The sequence below is a fragment of the Zootoca vivipara genome, chromosome 4 (genome assembly GCF_963506605.1).
Source record: "Zootoca vivipara chromosome 4, rZooViv1.1, whole genome shotgun sequence".
Classification (NCBI taxonomy): domain Eukaryota; kingdom Metazoa; phylum Chordata; class Lepidosauria; order Squamata; family Lacertidae; genus Zootoca; species Zootoca vivipara.
In genome coordinates, this window is record NC_083279.1 from 96385464 (window position 1) to 96409412 (window position 23949).

The window sequence follows — 23949 nt, forward strand, 5'->3', positions numbered from 1 at the left end:
GCAGGGACCAAGCAATGGGAGCTCACCCCGTCACAGGGATTCGAACCACCGACCTTCTGATCAGCAAGCCCAAAGCTCAGTGGTTTAGACCACAGCGCCACCTGCGTCCCTCCTCTAATTTAATACATAGGTATAAATAACTGAGAGCAGAACTGTTTGCACAACTGGACTCCCCCCCCCTTCTCCCTCCGCTGTGCACCCCCTAAATCTGTTCTGGGTTTTTTGGGGGGAGCATTGAGGAAGCAGAAATTCTGCTTCTGCAGATCCTTAGTTGACTATTGCCCTACATCCGTACCACTTTTCTGTTAGATACATCTCTAGGGTGCTTCATGGTCTCCCGAGTCCCTGCTCTCCTATCAATCGGGCAAAACAAGCCCGACCCTGCAGTCGGAGGGAGAAAAGGCTTGCCTAATGATGCCAGTCTGCCAGTTAAATGCCAGGTGTAGACTTGCCAGGTGTTTTGCACAAACCGCCTGCTCAAGGGGGGGGGGGGTAAGGCCTCTTGCCGGTCTAGGTATCCATCAAAAAGCCACTCGTCATGGCATATTACTGGTAAACCTTTCGGCACTCCAAATGGGCAAAAACAACAGCCGCTGCCGCCAACCAACTTCTAGGGGAAAATAGGTACTGGGCGAGGTGCAATAGCCTCGGTTGTGTTCAAAGCACTCTTAAGGTATGTTTACGTGCTGCAACATGGGTCAAGTATTTAAGCCCAATTTGGGGTTTAGCTGTTTATGAGGGCTGCTTTTGTTGACGAGCAGTGGACTATGAAAGGGCAATTGATCCTTAAGATTTCAGCCTGCCTGGCTTTCTTATGATGACATCCAGCCCTGGACCTCTTGAGACATCAAGCTGGAGAATCCCAATTTAGTTTCTCATAAGAAAAGCCTGCTGGATCAGGCCAGTGGCCCATCTAGTCCAGCATCCTGTTCTCACAGTGGCTGACCAGATGCCCCAAAGGGAATCCTGCAAGCAGGAGCCTGAACCCCAAGAGCCCTCTTTCCTCCTGTGGTTTCCAGTAACTGGGATAAACCACAATTCGCCAACAGCTGCAAATTCTTTTCCTACTCCAATTTTAGCTCTTCTTGTTGTTGTTGTTGAGTCGTTTAGTCGTGTCCGACTCTTCGTGACCCCATGGACCAGAGCACGCCAGGCACTCCTGTCTTGCACTGCCTCCCGCAGTTTGGTCAAACTCAGGTTCGTAGCTTCGAGAACACTGTCCAACCATCTCGTCCTCTGTCGTCCCCTTCTCCTTGTGCCCTCCATCTTTCCCAACATCAAGGTCTTTTCCAATGATTCTTCTCTTCTCATGAGGTGGCCAAAGTATTGGAGCCTCAGCTTCATGAGAAGAGGAGACTCCCTGGAAAAGACCCTGATGTTGGGAAAGATTGAGGGCACTAGGAGAAGGGGACGGCAGAGGACGAGATGGTTGGACAGTGTTCTCGAAGCTACAAACATGAGTTTGACCAAACTGCAGGAGGCAGTGGAAGACAGGAGTGCCTGGCGTGCTCTGGTCCATGGTCCGTGCTCTGGTCCATGGGGTCATGAAGAGTTGGACATGACTAAACGACTAAACAACAACACTCAGATCTTAATTGAACTTACTTACAGATCTTAATATGAACTTACTTGCATTAAAAATAACACACCTCAAGCTAAAATCTTTACTCCAGAGTTTAAAATCAGTGCTCATTCAAGGGGAGGAGGGACAAAAACTGCCGGGGGGGGGGCTTGAGGAGGGTCAGTTGGGGGGGGAGTGAGATTCCTCTGGGGAATGTTGGCAGGTATGAGAGTGTGTGCAGCCCCGAAAAATACCAGAACAAGTCAGAAGGATACCGGTAGGTAAATGGACCCCTGACCATTAGGTCCAGTCGTGACCGACTCGGGTTGTGGCGCTCATCTCGCATTATTGGCCGAGGGAGCCGATGTATAGCTTCCAGGTCATGTGGCCAACATGACTAAGCCGCTTCTGGCAAACCAGAGCGGTGCACGGAAACGCCGTTTACCTTCCCGCCAGAGTGGTACCTATTTATCTACTTGCACTTTGACGTGCTTTCAAACTGCTAGGTTGCCAGGAGCAGGGACCAAGCAGCGGAAGCTCACCCCGTCGCAGGTTTTCGAACCACTGACCTTCTGATTGGCAAGCCCTAGGCTCTGTGGTTTAACCCACAGCGCCACCCACGTCCCACAGTCAGAAGGATAAGTCGCTGCTAAACTTTCAGGGAAGGGTGCTCTGCTAGCTTCTGACCCTGGTGCTCAACCTTCTACAGTGAGGAGTCTTTATGAGGAACGGCTTAGGGAGCTGGGTATGTTTAGCCTGGAGAAGAGAAGGTTAAGGGGTGATATGATAGCCATGTTCAAATATATAAAAGGATGTCATATAGAGGAGGGAGAAAGGTTGTTTTCTGCTGCTCTAGAGAAGCGGACACGGAGCAATGGATTCAAACTACAAGAAAGAAGATTCCACCTACCGGTAAGCATTAGGAAGAACTTCCTGACAGTAAGAGCTGTTCGGCAGTGGAATTTGCTACCAAGGAGTGTGGTGGAGTCTCCTTCTTTGGAGGTCTTTAAGCAGAGGCTTGACAGGCATATGTCAAGAATGCTTTGATGGTGTTTCCTGCTTGGCAGGGGGTTGGACTGGATGGCCCTTGTGGTCTCTTCCAACTCTATGATTCTATGATTCATTCATTTTATTTGTACTCTGCTTCTCCACACACAAAACCCATGTTCAAAGTAGCTTACAACAAAGGAAAAAGGAAGGCATGCCTAACCCAAACGGTGCCAAAAGCAATTTCATAATAACATAGCAGAGCAGCACTATAGCGCATACAAAAAAACAACATTTCAGTACTATAACTATAACTTTGGTTATAACTTTCTTTGCTCCTCTTTACATTTATTTCACTTTTCATATTTTTTTTTACGTTGGACATTTTGTGTCTTTAATTCTACTGGGTGGAAAATAATGGTTGAAGTTGCAATTGTAAAACCAATAAAACAAAATTAAAAGATAAACAGCATCCGGCATCCTAGAGCAAAAGTAACCAGGAAGCTTCACAGTTTCACTGACGAGGAAGACGTTTGTTCAGCTCACATCTAACTAAATTTGCCTTGCCTGAACTAGTTTGTGAACTGAAATGCAGCTACCCTTTGCCCTGTTTCAAATTTTGCTACGTGGTTCTCCAGCCTATGCACCATCACAAAGGTGCACACCAGCAAAACATCCACACAGAGATGTGTAAAGGATAGCAGTGTTCAAAACTGCATTGTGGGGGCCAGTGCGGTGTAGCGGTTAGAGTGTTAGACTAGGACCTGGGAGACCCGGGTTCGAATCCCCTCTCGGCCATGAAGCTCACCAGGCGGCCTCGGGCCAGTCGCTGTATCTTAGCCTAACCTACCTCACAGGGCTGTTGTGGGGAATTAAATGAGCAGGGAGGGAAAAGAGCCATGTACGGCACCTTGAACTCTGTGAAGGAAAAAGTGGGATATTAAAGCGATAAACCAATTAAACAATATATGGGGGGACTGCTTGCAAAAAAACCAAACACCTTACAATAGGGAAAAAAATATGGCATATGGAAATGTGTATGTTAGGAAACTTCATACTGTACAGATCTTATTATTATTATTATTATTATTATTATTATTATTAACTTCTACCTGGCCCATCTGGTGGGGTCTCCCTCTCTTTGGGCGGCTGCCAACAGGATATTAAAAACACTAAAAACATTAAACATTAAAAACTTCCCTAAACAGGGCTGCCTTCAGATCTCTTCTAAAAGTCAGATAGTTGTTTACTTCCTTGACGTCTGATGGGAGGGCACCACCACCGAGAAGGCCCTCTGCCTGGTTCCCTGTAACCTCGATTCTCGCGGGGAGGGAACCGCCAGAAGGCCCTCGGAGCTGGACCTCAGTGTCCAGGCTGAACGATGGGGGTGGAGACGCTCCTTCAGGTCTACTGTCTAGCTGCAACATTGATAGTTTCTGGCTCACCTTCAAAGGTAACCCTGGGTTTATTGTTGTTGTTTTTAAATGCACAAATTGATGAGGGTCAAAGACCAGGGAAATGGGAGCTCTGTTCCTTGCACCCATTCTGTTGGACACAGTCAGAGTGGGAGTGGGCGCCTGGCCTTACCTAACCCCTGGCTTAAAAAGAGGGGGAAAGTTTTATTATTGAAAACACCTCGCTCTTTGCTGAGTCAGAAGTGACTCGTGGCTGCAACAAGAGACTGTCCTTGTGGGTGCGATAATGAAGGCTTTGAACCTCCTCGTCTACCAACTCCCATTCAATATTATTTTTGTTTCGTCTTTATCCTCTGAGGTTTAGGGGGTGTTTGTGCTGCCGGCTCTTTGTTTTGCTGTTTGTTTACAAAAAAACACCATGTTTTTTTGTTGTGTAGAACAGAGGTTAGTTAATAGCTGGGTGGTAAAACATGTTTGCCAGCTGTGGAAAAGGGGTTGTTTAGGAGCCTGGGACCCATCATCCGAGCCCAACATTCAGGATACAGTACTGTCTTGAAAAAAAAAGCAGAGACATCACCTTGCCGACAAAGGTCCGTATAGTTAAAGCTATGGTTTTCGCAGTAGTGATGTATGGAAGTGAGAGCTGGACCATAAAGAAGGCTGATCGCCGAAGAATTGATGCTTTTGAATTATGGTGCTGGAGGAGACTCTTGAGAGTCCCATGGACTGCAAGAAGATCAAACCGCTGAGGCTCTAATACTTTGACCACCTCATGAGAAGAGAAGACTCCCTGGAAAAGACCCTGATGTTGGGAAAGATGGAGGGCACAAGGAGAAGGGGACGACAGAGGACGAGATGGTTGGACAGTGTTTTCGAAGGCACCAACATGAGTCTGACCAAACTGTGGGAGGCAGTGGAAGACAGGAGTGCCTGGCATGCTCTGGTCCATGGGGTCACGAAGAGTCGGACACAACTAAATGACTAAACAACTGTCTTGACACTCCCAATGTCTCCATCTGAAGTGGGGCTGTGCAAACTGATAAAAAAGACATTTTCTCTCTTAAGATTTTGCACAGCTAAAAGCTAACAGGTGCCGGTGGCTAGAAGCTTGAGCATTGATGGCTGGTGGCTGCTAGCTATCGTACACATCTCAGCTACTTGGTACAGACTAGAGAAAAGCAGTTTGAAATATAGCAAGTGAAGGTGTCAGAAGCTGGGACAGCTTCCAGGAAGGAGCCTGAAATTGGATTGTGGGGCCGGCTTCTCGACAGATTAGCACAGTTGGGTGGGGGGGACTTGATCCTCCCTGCTCACCTCGTATATTTGAAAGTAAACCAATATTGCGAGAACACCATAAGGCTCCGCTAAGTCTCGCCTCACAAGGAAGCCGACCCACTCTTGGATATAAGAAGTATTATTCAAAGTGCAAAAGAGCAAAGTCCTTTCCCAACTTTTCTTGCAGTTATAGATATATCACAATAACAGTGGCGTCCACAAAGATCATATTGCCAGCCCTTTTAAAACAATGTTGGATTTTGCATTCTTAGTAGATGCCATGAACTGGCTTTGAATAATCCCGTGACCTGGCCAAGCCAGAATAATCGACCCCACAGGCCTGTTGTAAAGCGGAAATAAAACTCGGTACATGCTGTCCCAGGAATCTTGGGGGGAGTAAGATGGACCAGATGAAAGATGGATAAGAATGATGTAAAAGTGATAATTTTAGCAGCTGCATCTTTTGCTAACGTGTCCCCTGTGTAAGAGGTTTCCCCTGTTGCCAAATCCCTCTTCTGCCCAGCTCTTAATATGCAATCCTGCCCTTAGGGTTGCCAACTGACCGTACAAAAAAACCATCCTAACCTGTTTCCATGCCTGCAATCACAGCTCACTTTACAGAACTCCTCGTGTGCAGTACCCCCAACATACAGCTAAACATGAATCATTTCCTAGATGCCAGTAAATCGAACTGCTGCAGAATGCCCAGGAGCAAGGGTGCGTTGGAGAGATGGCAACCTCCTAGTGATTCCTTCCCCCATCCCCCCTGCCCTGGAGGGAGAATGCTCCTGGGCATTCTGCTGCAGTTCGATTTACTGACATCTAGGAAGTGATTCATGTTTAGCTGTACAGGTGAAACTCGAAAAATTAGAATATCGTTGAAAAGTTCCTTTATTTCAGTAATCCAACTTAAAAGGTGAAACCAATATAGGAGATAGACTCATGACATGCAAAGCGAGATATGCCCAGCCTTTATTTGTTGTAATTGTGATGATTATGGCGTACAGCTGAAGAAAACCCCAAATTCACAATCTCAGAAAATTAGAATAGTGTTTAGCTACTCAATCCATAGCACCTGCTTCAGTAGGAATCACAATCATGGGAAACCGGCCTGACAGTTGTGCAGAAAGCCATCATTGAGACCCTCCATAAGGAGGGAAAGCCTCAAAACAGGCATCCCCAAACTGCGGCCCTCCAGATGTTTTGGCCTACAACTCCCATGATCCCTAGCTAACAAGACCACTGGTCGGGGAAGATGGGAATTGTAGTCCAAAACATCTGGAGGGCCGACGTTTGGGAATGCCTACCTCAAAAGGTAATTGCAAAAGAAGTTGGATGTTCCCAAAGTGCTGTATCAAAGCACATTAATGGAAAGTTATGTGGAAGGGGAAAGTGTGGAAGGAAAAGGTGCACAAACAGCAGGGATGACGGCAGCCTGCAGAGAATTGTCAGGAAAAGACCAAACATGTTGGGACTGAGGCTGGAGTTAGTGCATCAAGAGCCACCACACACAGACGGATCCTGGAGATGGGCTTCAAATGTCGTATTCCTCTTGTCAAGCCGCTCCTGAACAAGAAACGTCAGAAGCGTCTTACCTGGGCTAAAGAAAAAAAGAACCGGTCTGTTGTTCAGTGGTCCCAAGTCCTCTTTTCTGATGAGAGCAACTTTGGCATCTCATTTGGAAACCAAGGACCCAGAGTCTGGAGGAAGAATGGAGAGGCAAACAATGCCAGATGCTTGAAGTCCAGTGTGAAGTTCCCACAGTCTGTGTTGATTTGGGGAGCCATATCATCTGCTGGTGTTGGTCCACTGTGCTTCATTAAGTCCAGGGTCAACGCAGCCGTCTACCAGGAGATTTTGGAGCACTTCATGCTTCCTTCCGCAGACGAGCTTTATGGGGATGCTGACTTCATTTTCCAGCAGGACTTGGCCCACACTGCCAAAAGTACCAAAACCTGGTTCAATGCCCATGGGATTCCTGTGCTTGATTGGCCAGCGAACTCGCCAAGAGAAAGATGAGAGACATGAGACGGAGCAATGCAGAAGAGCTGGAGGTCGCTATTGAAGCACCCTGGTCTTCCATAACACCCCAGCAGTGCCACAGGCTGGTAGCATCCATGCCACGCAGCATTGGGGCAGTAATTGCTGCAAAAGGGGCCGAAACCAAGTACTGAGTACATATGCATGCTTCTGCTTTTCAGAGGTCCAATATTGTTCTATTTGCAATCCTTGTTTTCTTGACTTCATTTAATATTCCAATTTTCTGAGATTGTGAATTTGGGGTTTTCTTCAGCTGTACGCCAAAATCGTCACAATTACAACAAATAAAGGCTTGACATATCTCGCTTTGCATGTCATGAGTCTATCTCCTATATTGGTTTCACCTTTTAAGTTGAATTACTGAAATAAATGAACTTTCCCACAACATTCTGATTTTTCGAGTTTCACCTGTATGTTGGGGGTACTGCACACGGGGAGTTCTGTAAAGTGAGCTTTGATTGCAGGCATGGAAACAGGTTAGGGTGGGTTTTTTTACGGTCAGTTGGCAACCCTAAGGGCAGGATTGCATATTAAGAGCAATGTATTATTAAATGTAATAATAATAATAATAAATTAATAATAATAATGCAGTGGAACATCTCCAAGGAAAGTCTGGGCCGAACACAAGTCAGATGTGTTGGTTCTTGCACATACTTACTCCCAAGTAAGCAGCTTCACGAAATTAAAAGACGCCTGCTTCTTGGGAGAAAAGCAATGACAAACCTAGACAGCATCTTAAAAAGCAGAGACATCACCTTGCCTACAAAGGTCCGTATACGGTAGTTAAAGCTATGGTTTTCCCAGTAGTGATGTATGAAAGTGAGAGCTGGACCATAAAGAAGGCTGATCGCCGAAGAATTGATGCTTTTGAATTATGGTGCTGGAGAAGACTCTTGAGAGTCCCATGGACTGCAAGAAGATCAAACCTATCCATTCTTAAGGAAATCAGCCCTGAGTGCTCACTGGAAGGACAGATCGTGAAGCTGAGGCTCCAATACTTTGGCCACCTCATGAGAAGAGAAGACTCCCTGGAAAAGACCCTGATGTTGGGAAATATGAAGGGCACAAGGAGAAGGGGACGACAGAGGGCGAGATGGTTGGACAGTGTTCTTGAAGCTACCAACATGAGTTTGACCAAACTGCGGGAGGCAGTGGAATACAGGAGTGCCTGGCGTGCTCTGGTCCATGGGGTCATGAAGAGTCGGAAACGACTAAACGACTGAACAACAACAACAAGCAGCTTCCAGCTCAACAAAAACCCTGAACGCTGCACCCTCAATCCTTCGCCACCAGGTGGCACCGCGGAGCCAATAGGCCGCCTCGGGGAGGCGTGGGCGTGGTCCGGCCAAGCAGAGGCCGCCCTCCCTTTGTGACGTAGTGGGCGGGCGGGGCCCGTCCCATTGTGACGGCTCCGCGAGGGGGGCGTGGCCCCCGCCTCGAACTTGCTCACTTTCCCCGCCGGCTGATTGAGGCAGTCATTCATTCATAAAGAAGAGGCGGCGGTGGGAGAGGCTGACAGCGCCTCCGTTTCCCCCCTTAACGCTTGGGAGCCGCTTCTTCCAGACGGACCGGCCTTTCCTCCCCAGGTAAGGAGCCGCTCCTCCTCACCTGCCTCGGGGGGGTTCCCTCCCTCTCGGTGCCGGGGCTACGCTTTGCGCCACGCGGCCTCGGCGATGCTGGATTCCTGCGGGTTAGAAGGCTGGACATTAGGGGTGGTGACTCCCTTAATTTTATTTAGGGGGCTGGGGGTCGCGCCCCAATTCAGTTGGGAGAAGGCTCCCCTTGCCCCGGTTTGCGCCCCGGGTCACGCGCTTCTTACAACCCGGGGTCGCGGTGCTTCACGCCGCGGCTCAGCGGGCAGAGCGCCTGCCCTTGCGTTGTCCAAGGTCCCGGATTCGAATCCCGCGCAGCTCGGGCTGGGAATGTCCGTCGCTGCCCGGAACGCCGAAGGGACCATGCCGGCGGTCAGTAGTGTGAGATGGGCAGAATACAAAACGGCTCCTGTGCGCTTAGGCCGGAGCTCGGTCGTAGTGGACCATCTCCTCCGCATGCGGGACTTCCCGGGTTCGGTCCCCGGCATCTCCCGGTAGGGCTGTTAAACCTTCCGTGCTGCAGAGGTGCTGCCAGTCCGTGTGGGCAGCACCACTGAGTTGGATGAGCCACTAGTCTGACTTGCTCTTCTGTTTTCTGTGTTGGTCCACGGGCTACGTGCCTCCCGGTTTCTCGGTGTTTCTTGTCCACGATAGACCCCTTCGTGAGCTCCACATCCGCAAAGCTTTTCTGTGCTAATCTTGTTGCTTAAAAAATTTTAAATCAATGTTTACGACTTTGCTGTCGTGCCCTTGCTGGTCCTTGCTACACAGCCTTTCAGCTCCGCCCCAGCTGTCCCCATCTCCTCGGGAAATGGAGAATTCAGCGAGGTTTACTTTCAGGTAAATGGGATTAGGAGGGGCTACTTGCTTGGATCCGGCCAAGGTTAGTCCAGAGCAGGATTCTGTCCTGGAGAGGATCCAGGCAGGTGCTTCTGGGATGCTTTTGCAAGCGGGGGTGGGTGGGGTGAAGGCAGGGTTCTCGGGGATATACTTCACCTGTACATGGAGGTTTTGCCTCGTTGTGACTTGATGCCACATCTTACTCCCCCGAAAGTCGCCGTTTCCGGGTAGCCTTTGGGCACCGGCGACCCCTCCGCCCGGCCGTGGCCAAGCTGGCGCCCTTCTGATGGTCTGGACCACAACTCCCATCAGCCCCCTGGGTTGGTAGAGGCTGGAGTTAAGGCAGACTTCATTGTGATGAAGTGGAGAAGTGGACCGCCCTAACAGTTGCACAGAAGGAGCAACTTCAGTTGAGAGCATTTCTGGGCACATAGTGGGTGGAGAGAGCTGCCGAAGAAGGTTCCTTCTTTTTAACAGCACCTTCTTGGCAGCAGATCAATCCAGGAGCCCTCTTCACAGGGATCTAGGATCTGGGGTGGGGTGGGGCGGGGAGCCTAAGCACATAGTCCCCTTTAGATAGGTTTTCCCCTTCGTGCAACTCAATGCCTGAGAAGGGCCTCGTGGAGAACTGCAATCCCTATGCAAGCTGGATTCTGCTTTTTGGTTTTAGTTACGCATTTGCTGCATTTATATCCCAGCTCTTCCTCCCTGCAGCTCGAGGTGGCATGCACGGTCCCGTCCCCCCTCCACCTTCTCATTTAAACCCCACAAGAGCCCTGCGAGGTAGGTTGGGCTGAGAGGCAGTGACTGGCCCCCCAAGGCAGCAGTTCAGTTCATATTTAATGCCAGGATATGGTTTGGTGTTTCATGGCTGAGCGTAGGATTCATGCTCCCGTCTCTTCCTCCCCACCCACCCCTCCTGCGTTTCCTCTTAAGCAGCTGCTTTCTGGTTTCTTGCAAACCACAGTGCGCTGTTGCATCTGAGCTTAAGTACATACCCGGCTAAGTTCAGGGTGCTGCTGGTACTGGCAAACAAAACTCTCACCCCTTATAGACATTGCTGACCGCTGCGCTACATCTTCAGATATCTTAAGGGCTGCCACATGGAAGAGGGAGCAAGCTTGTTTTCTCCTGCTCCAGTGGGTAAGATTCGAACCCACGGCTTCCAAGTTACAAGAAAGGAGAGTCCGACTAAACATCAGAACTTTCTGGCGGTAAGAGCTGTTTGACAGTGGAACAGACTTCCACGAGGTGGACTCTCCTTCCTTGGAGGTTTTTAAGCAGAGGTTGGATGGTCGTCTGTCATGGATGCCTTAGCTGAGATTCCTGCAGTGTAGGGGGGTTGGACTAGATGACCCCCTGGGGTCCCTTCCAACTCTACAATTCTGTCCTTCTAGGTCAGGGCCTCCAGCAGATACCAGTTTATCAGGAGGTCCATTCTGCAATAATGAAGTAATCGGGCCCTTCGGAACTCCCCTCCCCATGATTGTTAAACAGGGACCATCTCTCTTGTGTTTTTTGGCACCTGCTGAAAACCGCCTTCTTTCAGCAAGCCTTTTAAAGCAGGGGTCTTTCCCAGGCTGCATCCATACTGGTAGCGTTTTAAAGATGCTTGATCGCTTGTTGTTTGCTACCCTGAGCTCCTTTAGGAGGAACATCAGTGTCATTAAAAACAAAAAAACTTCCAAGCCAGTGAAATCCTATTTGGCTTTGACTTGTAAAACTAGACAAGGTTCTTGTTTATGATCCTGGTTTGAAGAGTATGCAAAAAAAACCCATAGTTTATTGGGTTGCTCCCTTTTTAGACAGTTGGACATTCACTTTGATTCCTTTCTATGGTTTATTTACCTTTATTTCCAAGGTCTCAAGGCAGGGTACTCAGCCATGAAACACTGGGCAAACTTAGGTCAGTTTCATTCTTTAAGCCCAGGCATAGGCAAACTTGGCCCTCCAGATGTTTTGAGACTCTAATTCCCACCATCCCTGACCACTGGTCCTGTTAGCCAGGGATGATGGGAGTTGTAGTCCCCAAAACATCTGGAGGGCCAAGTTTGCCTATGCCTGTTTTAGCCTAACCTGCCTCACAAGGTTATTGTGAAGGCAAATTTTGATTTCTTCAGAAGGAAACTTTGGATATAAGCTTAATACAGATAAAAATTCACAGCTGCTATTTCGGATAATGTGTTATGTGATCCCAATTCACCGAACGGGGATCTAAACCTAGAATTCCCTTCTGTCTGAGAACTCAACAGAAGACCCAGTCGACTGTACAAGACGGTCCCTTTTGGAAATAAAAGTGTCTGTAGATGATTTGGCCGAAGCCATAGGAGCTTATTAATAGCTGCCTGTAGCAACTGCTCACAAATTTGGAACAAGGAGCTGGCTGAGTATGTGCAAAAAAGAGAGAGATTATCTATGTATATACTCACGCCCTAATGTTAAATATGGCTGGCATTATTTTTAGGCGCATCAACGAAATGCCCACCGTGAGATTTAATGCCGCTTCGTGTTACACAGCTAGATGTTGTCTTGGTGCTTTGCTCTGAAACGGGCGTGATCCTGGCAGACACTCTATGCCGGAGGCTAAACTTCCATTTGTGGGGTTGTGCCTGAGTGCCCCTAAATCAGAATCTCCCCTAAACGTTTGGGTGCCACGATGGCACTGAGAAGGAGCCTTGGATGGCTGGGGCAAGCAGCCTGGCACAGAGAGCTCTGTGAAGGATAGTTCCGTTGGTTAGAGCGCTGTGCTGATAACGCCAAGGTTTCAGGTTCAAGCCCCATATGGGACAGCTGCATGGCAGGGGGTTGGACTAGATGATCCTTGGGGTTCCCCCTTCCGACGCTACAATTCTATGACTATCATGAAACGCCCTGAAACCTTTTCCACTGGCATGCGATGAATGAATCACATTAAACTACCGTGATTTTCCTCTCTGTTTGGTTATAAATGGGGAATAATTGCGTCTAGAAACTGATGAGTAGTTTGAAGAATATACCAAAACAATTGAGGCAGCCTCCTTGTGGTGATGATGAGACAGTTCCTTGGGGTTAAATTTTATTTGATTAATTCTTTTTATTTAAATTTTTATTTCATTTCATTTATTTGTTGCACTTCTCCCCCAAGGAGGTAAAGCTGACGTCTATGGTTCTCCCCCCTCCCCATCTCATTTAATCTCCACAACAACCCTGCAAAGTAGGCTAGGCTAAGAAGCAGTGACTGGCCCAAGGTCCCCCAGTGAGCTTCATGGTGCAGTGGCGATTTGAACCCTGGTCTCCCAGGTCCTGGTCCAACACTCTAACCTCTACACCACACTGCCTCTCTAATAATAATAATAATAATAATAATAATAATAATAATAATAATAATAATAATTTATTTTTACCCTGCCCATCTGGCTGGGTTTCCCCGGCCGCTCTGGGCGGCTTCCAACAGAATATTAAAATGCAATAATCTATTAAACATTAAAAGCTAACCTAAACAGGGCTGCTTAAATTATGAGCGGAGGGTTTTTATTTTAGTTTTGGCCCAGTAGGTCACAATTATACTCCCCCATCACAGTCAGCCGACTCTGACATGTTTGTGGCACCTGACCAAGTTGCCTGCCAGGATGGGAGAGGAGATCCAGCAAGAAGCGAGATCGAATTCCCCATACTCCAGTTCGATGCTGCTTTCTGCAAGTTTCAGGTGCATAGGATTTTGGATGGGGTTCTTTTTTCGGCATTGCAGGACGAGAACTTTCCGTTCATAAGGTTCTTCTGTCCTCTGAGAGATACCGCATTTGGTATTGCATGCTTTTTAAAAAACAAAACACCACCCTAATTTGCTTTGAGTAAGCAACAAATGTAATCTATCACATGGAGGGCAAATGAGTGTGATTTCAGAAAGAAAACGGCTTTCTATCCAATGGGGAGATCTGGTGGGACAGGTTTTGCCCATGGGACAGCTAGAAGATGTCCCCGTCCCCCCACTCCTGCATGTGGCCATCTTGGCTGTAAGTTTCCATACGGTCTGTTCAATTGGCAGGAAGCCATGGAAACAGGACCCTGACCGCTAGCGACAGACAATTACGCTCCAACCAGGTTCGTTCCGTCTCCCTAGCAGTGTGTACATAAACGCAGTCGCTGTGCCTAAAATGTTGCAGCTGTGTGTGAACGGAGGCTTATTGGAGGCAAGGCGAAAACGTTGCACCTGATTTCAGGTGAACATGAACACCCTCTTCTTTTTGTCCTGGATTTTTTTTTAAAGAGATGGTATTTGATTACTGTTCCAGCTTGCTTTTGCTACAGTCTGGGGGGGAAAAGGGGAAAGCAAAAAGGCAGGCGAGTTTTTGCAAGAGAGGTTTTTTAAAATGTGGGAGTTCTTCGCAACTTTTGGGGGCCCTTATTCAGCATCATAGCCCAGCCAGTTTGTAAACAGGGGTGAGATGAAATGAGGAAGGGTAGGGTCACTAACATTTGTCACTCGCATAAAAAGCACACGAAAGCTCATACCAAAATAAAAACTTAGTTGGTCTTTAAGGTGCTACTGGAGGAATTTTTTTATAAAAAGCAATTTTGACCATTTCTGGCGGAGGGGGACAAATCAGCGGTTGGGGACGGAGCAGTCCACAGTTCAGCTCCCTCCTGAAATGCCTATTCAGAGTGAGGGGCTTTGCTGCCCTCACTCTGAGCTGGCTCAATAACTTCATGTAACCAAATCTGCAGCTTGGAGATGCCAGATTAATGATATGTTTGCTGATTACGGTGATCACTTGGGGGAAGGAGGGCAGCTGGGGAGATTCAGGTTGCCATGGTAGCAGCGGAGGGGGACCAAGTCGGCTTCTCTGATTAAAAAGATGAGCACCCTGGCTACTGCCGTTCCCCAGAATTTGGCAGGCGAATACGGTACTTAGTGTGTCTTGGTTTTTAGCTGGACGTGGTTTGTTGTTGTTCTTTAGTCGTTTAGCCGTGTCCGACTCTTCGTGACCCCATGGACCAGAGCACGCCAGGCACTCCTGTCTTGCACTGCCTCCCGCAGTTTGGTCAAACTCATGTTCGTAGCTTCGAGAACACTGTCCAACCATCTTCTCTTCTGACGTTCCCTTCTCCTAGTGCCCTCAATCTTTCCCAACATCAGGGTCTTTTCCAAGGATTCTTCTCTTCTCATGAGGTGGCCAAAGTATTGGAGCCTCAGCTTCACGATCTGTCTTTCCAGTGAGCACTCAGGGCTGATTTCCTTCAGAATGGATAGGTTTGATCTTCTTGCAGTCCATGGGACTCTCAAGAGTCTCCTCCAGCACCATAATTCAAAAGCATCAATTCTTCGGCGATCAGCCTTCTTTATGGTCCAGCTCTCACTTCCATACATCACGTCTGGGAAAACCATAGCTTTAACTATACGGACCTTTGTCGGCAAGGTGATGTCTCTGCTTTTTAAGATGCTGTCTAGGTTTGTCATTGCTTTTCTCCCAAGAAGCAGGCGTCTTTTAATTTCGTGACTGCTGTCACCATCTGCAGTGATCAAGGAGCCCAAGAAAGTAAAATCTCTCACTGTGCCTCCATTTCTTCCCCTTCTATTTGCCAGGAGGTGATGGGACCAGTGGCCATGATCTTGGTTTTTTTGATGTTGAGCTTCAGACCATATTTAGCGCTCTCCTCTTTCACCCTCATTAAAAGGTTCTTTAATTCCTCCTCACTTTCTGCCATCAAGGTTGTGTCATCTGTATATCTGAGGTTGTTGATATTTCTTCCGGCAATCTTAATTCCATTTTGGGATTCATCTAGTCCAGCCTTTCGCATGATGATTTCTGCATATAAGTTAAATAAGCAGGGAGACAATATACAATCTTGTCGTACTCCTTTCCCAATTTTGAACCAATCAGTTGTTCCATATCCAGTTCTAACTGTAGCTTCTAGTCCCACATAGAGATTTTTCAGGAGACAGATGAGGTGATCAGGCACTCCCATTTCTTCAAGAACTTGGACGTGGTTTACATTGCACAATTAGATCAGGTCTGTTGCGTGGCCTAGATGACCCTTGGGGTCCCTTCTATGAAATCAAGAACTTGAGTGATGCTTTCCATTTGAAATAAGGGCCTTCTGGCAACCCGGGGTAACACCTTTCAATTTGCTCTTCCTTCAGTCTTGCAGTCTGGAGTGAGTCAGTCGTGTGTGTGTGTGTGTGTGTGTGTGTGTGTGTGTGTTTGCTTGCCAAAAGGGATGTTGTTGGGGGAAGCTTCTGTGAAGTGGTTTCGGGAGGAATGCTCAGCCATGCAAGCTCATAAATTACAGGCTGTGCAGAACTCTCTCTATCCAGAATCCTGTTGCTGAATTCCTTGGAGAAAAACTGTGGCCTGCTCCTCTTAACAATACGGATCGTGCATTGAAGCCATGTAATCGCTGCTCGTGTGTGTGCGCGTGCGTGCGCTTAAAACCACACAGACTTTGCAAACCATGCAATGTGGGCTGCAGGCCGCCTTGATGCAGATTCATAGAACCATGGAAGGGACCTTGAGGGTCATCTAGTCCAACCCCTGCAATGCAGGAATCTGCAGCTCTTCCCATACGGGGTTCGGACCTGCAACCTTGGCAATTTTGTCAGCGCCATGCTCTAACCAGCTGAGCTATCCGCTTGGATTCATAAGAACGTAATAAGGCCAGTGGCCCATCTCCAGCCTCCTGTTCTCATAGTGGCCAGCCAGGTGACTGTGGGGAACTCACAAGCCAGCTCTCTCCCCTCCTGTGGTTTCCTGCAGCTGGGCGCTCGAAGCGTTGCTGCCTCTGGCTGTGGAAACAGAGCATGCACATTGTGGGTGGTAGCCCTCCATAGCCCTCTCCTCCACGAACTCTTCCAATCCTCTTTGAAAGCCATCTAGCTTGGTGGCTGTCGCTGCCTCCAGTGGCAGGGAGTTCAGCAGTTTAACTCTGCGCCACGTGAAGAAGGGGGCTTCCTTTGATCTTTCGTCTTGAAGCTTCCCCAAAGGCGCTGACTGAGGGACCCAAAACATATGGAGAGTTCCAGTTTGGCAAAAGCTGCCCTCGAGGGGTTCTCTTCAAGCTGGAGGAAGCCCGCCTCCTGCTTGGGAAGCCTGAAGCAGTTTCTTCAAGGCAGCCAACGCCCTCTCCTCGAAGGAGCGGCTTGGCAACTTGTCCTTCCTCTCTGGCTTTCCTCATTTAAATCTCTCCTTTGCATTTCCTCCACACCTCACGACCTGCTGAAATATTTGCTCCAGGCAATGTGATGAGCTGGTGCATTAAAACCCCTTCCAGCTTCCCGGGTGCGAAGCGCATTATCAAATGGGTGTTCCTGAGTGGTGACAGGCGTGAGGATTACAGTCTTGTGTATCACACATGTCTCAGAGGGAGGGATACAGAGGCATAATAATAAACAATAATAAATTTTATTTATACCCCCGCCCTCCCCAGCCAAGACCGGGCTCAGGGCAGAGCTAACGCCGGATATAAAACAATTGATTAAAATGCAGCTTTAAAACAAGATTAAATGCAACATTAAAATGCAGCCTCATTTCAATAGAAACTCAAATAAAAAAAAACTGTTTGGGAAAGAAAATGTCAAATCTTCACCAGGCCAGCTATCCAGATCTGGTCCTACATGGGCCAGAAAAAAAGCCAGGGAAGTCCCCAAATATGAGTTCCATCACAGAAGGAAAAAGGGGAAGGGGGTCAAGTTGGTTCCAGGCCAAAGGCCAGGCGGACCGACTGTCTTACAGGCCCTACGGAAAGAAATCGGATCCTGCAGGGCCCTGGTCTCATGAGAGGATGTCATATAAAAGGATAATAAAAAAATTCCTTCAGTAGCACCTTAAAGACCAACTAAGTTTTTATTTTGGTATAAGCTTTCGTGTGCATGCACACTTCTTCAGATACTATGATAGCCATGTTCAAATATATTAAAGGATGTCATATAGAGGAGGGAGAAAGGTTCTTTTCTGCCGCTCCAGAGAAGTGGACACGGAGCAATGGATTCAAGCTACAAGAAAGAAGATTCCACCTAAACATTAAGAAGAACTTCCTGACAGTAAGAGCTGTTCGGCAGTGGAATTTGCTACCAAGGGGTGTGGTGGAGTCTCCTCCTTTGGAGGTCTTTAAGCGGAGGCTTGACGGCCATCTGTCAGGAATGCTTTCATGGTGTTTCCTGCTTGGCAGGGGGTTGGACTGGATGGCCCTTGTGGTCTCTTCCCACTCTATGTTTCTATACAACTCCCATTGTCCTTGCCATTGTCATTTTTCTCCTGCTTTTCAGCCAAACACCCAGGTGGCCACATTGCAGGTGGAGTTCTGATCCTTTAGGGATCCACATCGGGCAGCCTCAGAATCTCTTTCATCTGTTTGTTTTACATAATTTTTATTAAAGATATTCTTAATTTCCAAAAGTATTTGCATTCTCCCCTGCTTCAAGGATACCGATCTATCAGTTGACTCCTGACACATGACACTATCTCCCTCCCCAAGGTACGCCTCCACCTGCCCGATGGGTGCCGGGTTTCGGGGAGGACGACGGTGGAAGTGTTGGACCAATGGGGGTGGGGGGAGGGAAGCATGGACATGCGAGGCATCTTCCCAAGAGCGTTCCATGAAGTCCATGTCCATGAAATTGGCCGTAGACCCCAAATCTATCATCTTTCGTCATCATAGCCGAGTAAGATTGTCTTCCATGAACACGGTCTTAAAGGTGAGTCTGTAAGTGACTGTGGAGGCCAATTCTGGATCCACACATCCTTCCACAGTGGGGACACCGGTTTCTGGGTGGGAGTTGATCCTGGTGAGGGTTTGCCAGGCGTGCCTTCCTCTTAGCACATTTCTCCCTTGCGTCCTGAGTTCGAGTGTCTTCAAAGCGCACGACACCTCTGGTAAAGGCTGTTCTCCAACTGGAGCGCTCGCAGGCCAGTATTTCCCAATTGTCAGTGTTTATACTAGATTTCCCTAGAGAGACTCTTTAAACCTCTTTTGTTGGCCACCAGCATTATGATTTCCATTTTCAAGTTGTGACGCATCTGGGCATTAGGAATACAAGCCAAGCCCTGGCTCCGTGGCCCACCTAAACTGAGGGAATTCTGTTTCCCACGCAGCTGGCAGAGCCCCTCTTTGCTGGGCATGGGACTGCCACATTCCCTGGCCTCCCAGGAAACTCACAGGCCCTCTCTGCGTCTCCATTCCTTTTTGGCCACTGTCAAACAAGGGTGATGGCGACTGGACTTCTGATCCTATGCTGAATAGCTGCCCAGCCCAGCTTCAGGTCTCCCACCAAGTGCCCCCTTCTAGAACCCACTGCTCTCAACTCTCTCAACTGCCTCCCCCACCCCAACATTCAAACTCCCTTTCCAACCTCCTCCAATCTTCCCTCTCCACCCCCTCCCTGCATGTACTGCAACATACATGTAATACATCAACAAAGATAGCTAACTAAATAAATAAATTGTTAAAACATCCAAAAAGTTAAAAGACGGAATCGGTTTGAAATTTGCGCCAGCTTCTGGATTGTCTTGTGTAAACAAGACTGTTTTTTAGCAGGAGCCTGCTTGATATCAAGTGGCAGGGAGTTCCAAAGTATAGGGGCTGCCACACTAAGCGGAACGGTGGGAGGTAAACTGGTCCCAAGTTGTTAAGGGATTTGTATACAAAATAGTAATGCCCTGAAGTTGGCCTGGGAGAAAATCAGCAGCCAGTGCAGATCTCTGATAGTAGTAGTAGTAGTAATTTTATTATTGATACCCTGCCCATCTGGCTGGTTTTCCCCAGCCACTCGGGGCAGCTCCCAACAGAATATTAAAAACAGAATAAAACATCAAACATTAGAAACTTCCTTAAACAGGGCTGCCTTCAGATGTCTTCTAAAAGTCAGATTGTTTATTTCCTTGACATCTGATGGGAGGGCGTTCCACAGGGTGGGCGCCACCACCGAGAAGGCCCTCTGCCTGGTTCCCTGCAACCTCACTTCTCGCAGGGAGGGAACCGCCAGAAGACCTTTGGAGCTGGACCTAAGTGTCCGGGCTGAACGATGGGGGTGGAGACGCTCCTTCAGGTCTACTACGCTGTAGCTGTCTTGGGGCTTGCCCTTCTGAACGTCTCTCTCTCTCCCTCTGGCAAAAGCCCTGAGCAACAAAGCCATGCTTGTTAACCCAGCTGTTCTGATTTCAACAGCCTTCTCCAGCCGCCGCCCCCCCCAAATCATCTCCAGATGTTTAGAGTACAACAAGATGGTCGGTGCCTTTGGGGGAAAAGACTTTTCTGCAAAACTAGAAAGCCACGAGTAGCTTTGGGGAGAAGAGAAGCAGGAGAAAGCAAATCTGAACTGCCTGCAACCAGACCTTTCAAGGAGAAATCGGTAGGCAGGATTAAGGCAGGGACAGCCAGAGGCATCGCTATCCAAACAGTGCAATGCTACTGCAATGCAGATAAACCAAGCGGTGAGGTCTTTACCCGCCGCAAAGCTAGAGCTAAGGCGAGCAATTCCTGCAGAAATCTAAAGTTTTCCTGGGCTGGTTGGGGTTGCAGAGGAGATGAAATGTGATGCTCTGCGGTGCAGCGAACCATGCTCTGGGCAATGTGCTAAATGTGGTGTGGGTTTTAGACAGGCTATATACCAGAGAATGCTTTCCGTAATTTTTGCGCCTGCAGAAAGTTTTGGGGCGGGCGCACTGCCTCGTTTCCCGTTGTTGCACATCTTGTAACTTCCTGCTGAAATCCTGCAACACAAATGTTTCGGGGGGGGGGGGAATGTCCCACTTTTGTTGCTCCTCTCCGGTAACATCGCAGAAGCATCACAGAACAACTAATGGAGCAAAATAATGTGTAGATCAGGCACCCCCAAACTTCGGCTCTCCAGATGTTTTGGACTACAATTCCCATCTTCCCCAACCACTGGTCCTGTTAGCTAGGGATCATGGGAGTTGTAGGCCAAAACATCTGGAGGGCTGCAGTTTGGGGATGCCAGGTATAGATGATCCAGAATAAATCACCCGCTCCTGGCAAGTGGGGCATGAACTCAAGACCTCTCTCTTGCTGCTGTTCTCCGGAAACTGGTCTTTAGAGGCACCACTCTGCTCATGGAGGTAGCAGGTGATGAGGACTAGTAACCCTGCTTTGAATTTGTCAATAATAATAATAATAATAATAATAATAATAATAATAATAACTTATTATTTATACCCTGTCCATCTGGCTGGGTTTTCCCAGCCACTCTGGGCAGCTTCCAACAGAAAAATGAAATAAAATAATCTATTAAACATTAAAAGCCTCCCTAAACAGGGCTGCCTTCAGATGTCTTCTAAAAATCTGGTAGCTGTTTTTCTCTTTGACATCTGATGGGAGGGCGTTCCACAGGGCGGGCGCCACCACCGAGAAGGCCCTCTGCCTAGTTCCCTGCAACTTGGCTTCTCGCAGTGAGGGAACCGCCAGAAGGCCCTCGGTGCTGGACCTCAGTGTCCGGGCAGAATGATGGAGGTGGAGACGCTCCTTCAGGTATACTGGACCGAGGCCGTTTTGGGCTTTTCAACCCTCTAAGCCAATAGTGGTCACTGTGCCTCGTGGCAGGGAGTGTCATGTATTGATTGCATGAACCAGTTGCTTTGACTATATTTGGTTGCACTTAAGTAAGCCTGCAATTATATTTCACGGTCTACCCGACGACACAGAATCTCCTGTCTCTTGTATACCGTTCTTGAGGGAGAGATAGTTGTTTGTTTTAATTCCTTTGCTTTTTTTTTTTTTAAAAAAAACCTGATACAGCCATTCATAATTTTTTAAAATAAATAAACTGCACTGTATAAATGCTTAGTTATGAACTTGGCCTTCTGGTTATGTTTTGAGCTGAAAATACTTTCCATTTTATTGGTTGCCTCTAATGTATTTTGAGAACATTTCCTATCTGATACTTCCGAAACTTTCCAGGGGGCTAACAAACAGTGTTATTTATGGTGGTGGTGGTGGTGGTGAAATAAACCATGCATATCTTCATAAATCTCTTATCACATCCCTCCTTTAGCCATCGTGGCTGAGCTAGGATTTGAACCCAGTTCCCAACTACTTTGGTACAGTATAGGACTCTGATCTTCCTGACCAGCAAAAGGAACTGATGAATTAGAAAGATAGATATATCAATATTATTATTTATTACATTTATATCCCTCCATTCCTCCAAGGAGGTCAAAATGGCCCTTTCCATCTTATCTTTAAACAGCTCTGACTTAGGCTGAGAGGTTGGTGCAAGGACACCCAATGAGCTTTGCGGCTGAGTGGGGATCTGAACATGCGTCTCGATTCCAACGCTCCAACCACTAGACCGCACTCCTCCTCTCCACTTAAATACACATCTGTTCTTGTTGTCTTCGTCTCAAAGAAATGTGAACTTTACAGGTGCTTTTCCTACCCTTTCCTCGCCTCTGCAAGTCTCAACTTTTCCAATTACATGGTGCTTTACATCCTCCTTAGACGTGGAAATTGCAATGTGCCCAAATTATGGGATGTTGTGCATGTATTTGTCTGTTTCTATGTTGGCACCTGCAATTTTTTTTCTTTGTCTGGGGTGGGGGGGGGGGCAAGCGTCTCGTTTCCTCCGGAGCAAAAACATCCTCTAATTAACAGATGAAGCAGGCTGAGAGATCCCCTCTGCTTGTTGATCTACTGTTGCATCTTTGCGTAAATCCATCTGATCCAGAGACGACACAGCTTCCTCCCCACTTGGCCTGAGTAGCCCCATTCCACAAAGTCTTCCAGCAGAGCCCGTGGCACAAAACGGGGTGCTGCGTTCCCAGCACGGCCCATTGGGAAGACTGGGGGCAGCCCCAGTTTCCATGGGAATCTGTTTCCCTTATCTCCTATTATCTTCCCTCCCCGGGCAGAATGCCAGGGAGCACACCTAAAATTAGGCTACGTTTTGGGAAATGCTGTCATGTCATGGAAGAGAGAGAGACAGGCTTCCAGACATGCTATTTGGGGAGGGGGGAGAGAGAAATCCTGTAATTACTTGTTTAAGGGTTGGCATGAATCTTTCCCAGACACCTTGCCCCATCCGGAAATCGCTGGATTATATTCAGAACGGAGCGCAAAACTCAGGTGTGCCTGTGCAAATTTTGCATATCCAAATTGGGACATGGTTGATTGCATTCACCAAGTCTTCTCTTTTTTATATAATCTCTCTGTGATCTTGGACACAGGATGGTAGTCTGATTTCTAACTTGAAACAGAAGGACACAGTGAGGGGTTGGCATCCGCAGGGCTTTTTTGCAGCTGGAACTCGCCATAACTCCGTTCCCGGCACCTGTCAGGTGGGCAAGGGAGGCGTTCCAGGTGAGTTCTGCCACTTCTTTTCCTAGAAAATTAGCACTGGGCATCGGTGTGTGTTGCTGGCGACTGAATTTTTTTGTGTGTGCGTGATTTTTAATCTGCTATCAGGTGCCTTGAGAAACTGAGAATCATTTTAGAAGTACCTATTTTAAGAAAAGTGTTTTAATAAATCAAATAATATGGTCTAGATGTGGAAAGGAGGCAGGTAAAAAGCAGGTCGAGGAGATGTAAGATTGTATAGTCGTGATAGCAGGCTCCAGAAAGTTCTTTGATATCGGCTACAGGTTCTCTTGATTTGAGGACAACGTTTCAAGAGCTACCAGCAACAGTAGCTGATTTGTTCTCCGCTGGCAGACAAAATATGCTTCTGAATACCAGGTACGAGGAATTGCAGGTGGGCAGAGTCTGTTGCAAGCTCTCCCCCAGGTTTATAGTTTGCTTTGTTCATAGGCTGTTTTTGGGAAAGTATTTCTGATAATAAAAAGTAATATAATCCGATGGCCTATTGAGACAAGGTGCTTTTAAAGTCTTGAAAACGGGAGCTGCCTGCCTTCCCTTTTCAGGTTCGTGTTGTTGTTTTTCTATTGCACTACAACTTTTAAGTTCCTTCTCCAGCTACATAGCAAGAGGTTTGAAATCTTTCTCTGGGTAAAGACTGGGTGACACGTCGGATCTTTGACTCACACCGATTCGCCCTGCGTTGCAGTTTTCTTTGCACAAGCAAATGCGTATCAGCAAGCTGATCCACCATCATTCTCTCTCCCCCCCACACACACACCTCTTGTGCTTTATGAGCAAAAAGAAAACCTAAAACCTTTAGTTTTCCAGCAAAGGAAGCTCTCCCTCCTCCAATTTCTGTAACTGCAGAAGCATCCTTTCCTTTTCACCGGAGCAGCTGACGAAGACAGAAGCCAAAAAGGTTTTGCAACAGAAATTAGATCACTTTGGTAACCAC

The 23949-nt window shown here is 47.7% G+C and overlaps 1 protein-coding gene across 1 annotated transcript in view; it reads left to right on the forward strand.

The window, feature by feature from the left end:
* Window positions 1-7773: 7773 nt before the first annotated feature.
* The window catches only part of RELT (RELT TNF receptor), an 82153-nt gene continuing 65977 nt past the window's right edge, over window positions 7774-23949 (forward strand). Inside the window, exon 1 of the mRNA XM_060274012.1 lies at window positions 7774-8864. The gene's annotated coding sequence lies outside the window, so the exon portion shown is untranslated. The remainder of the gene's footprint in view (window positions 8865-23949) is intronic.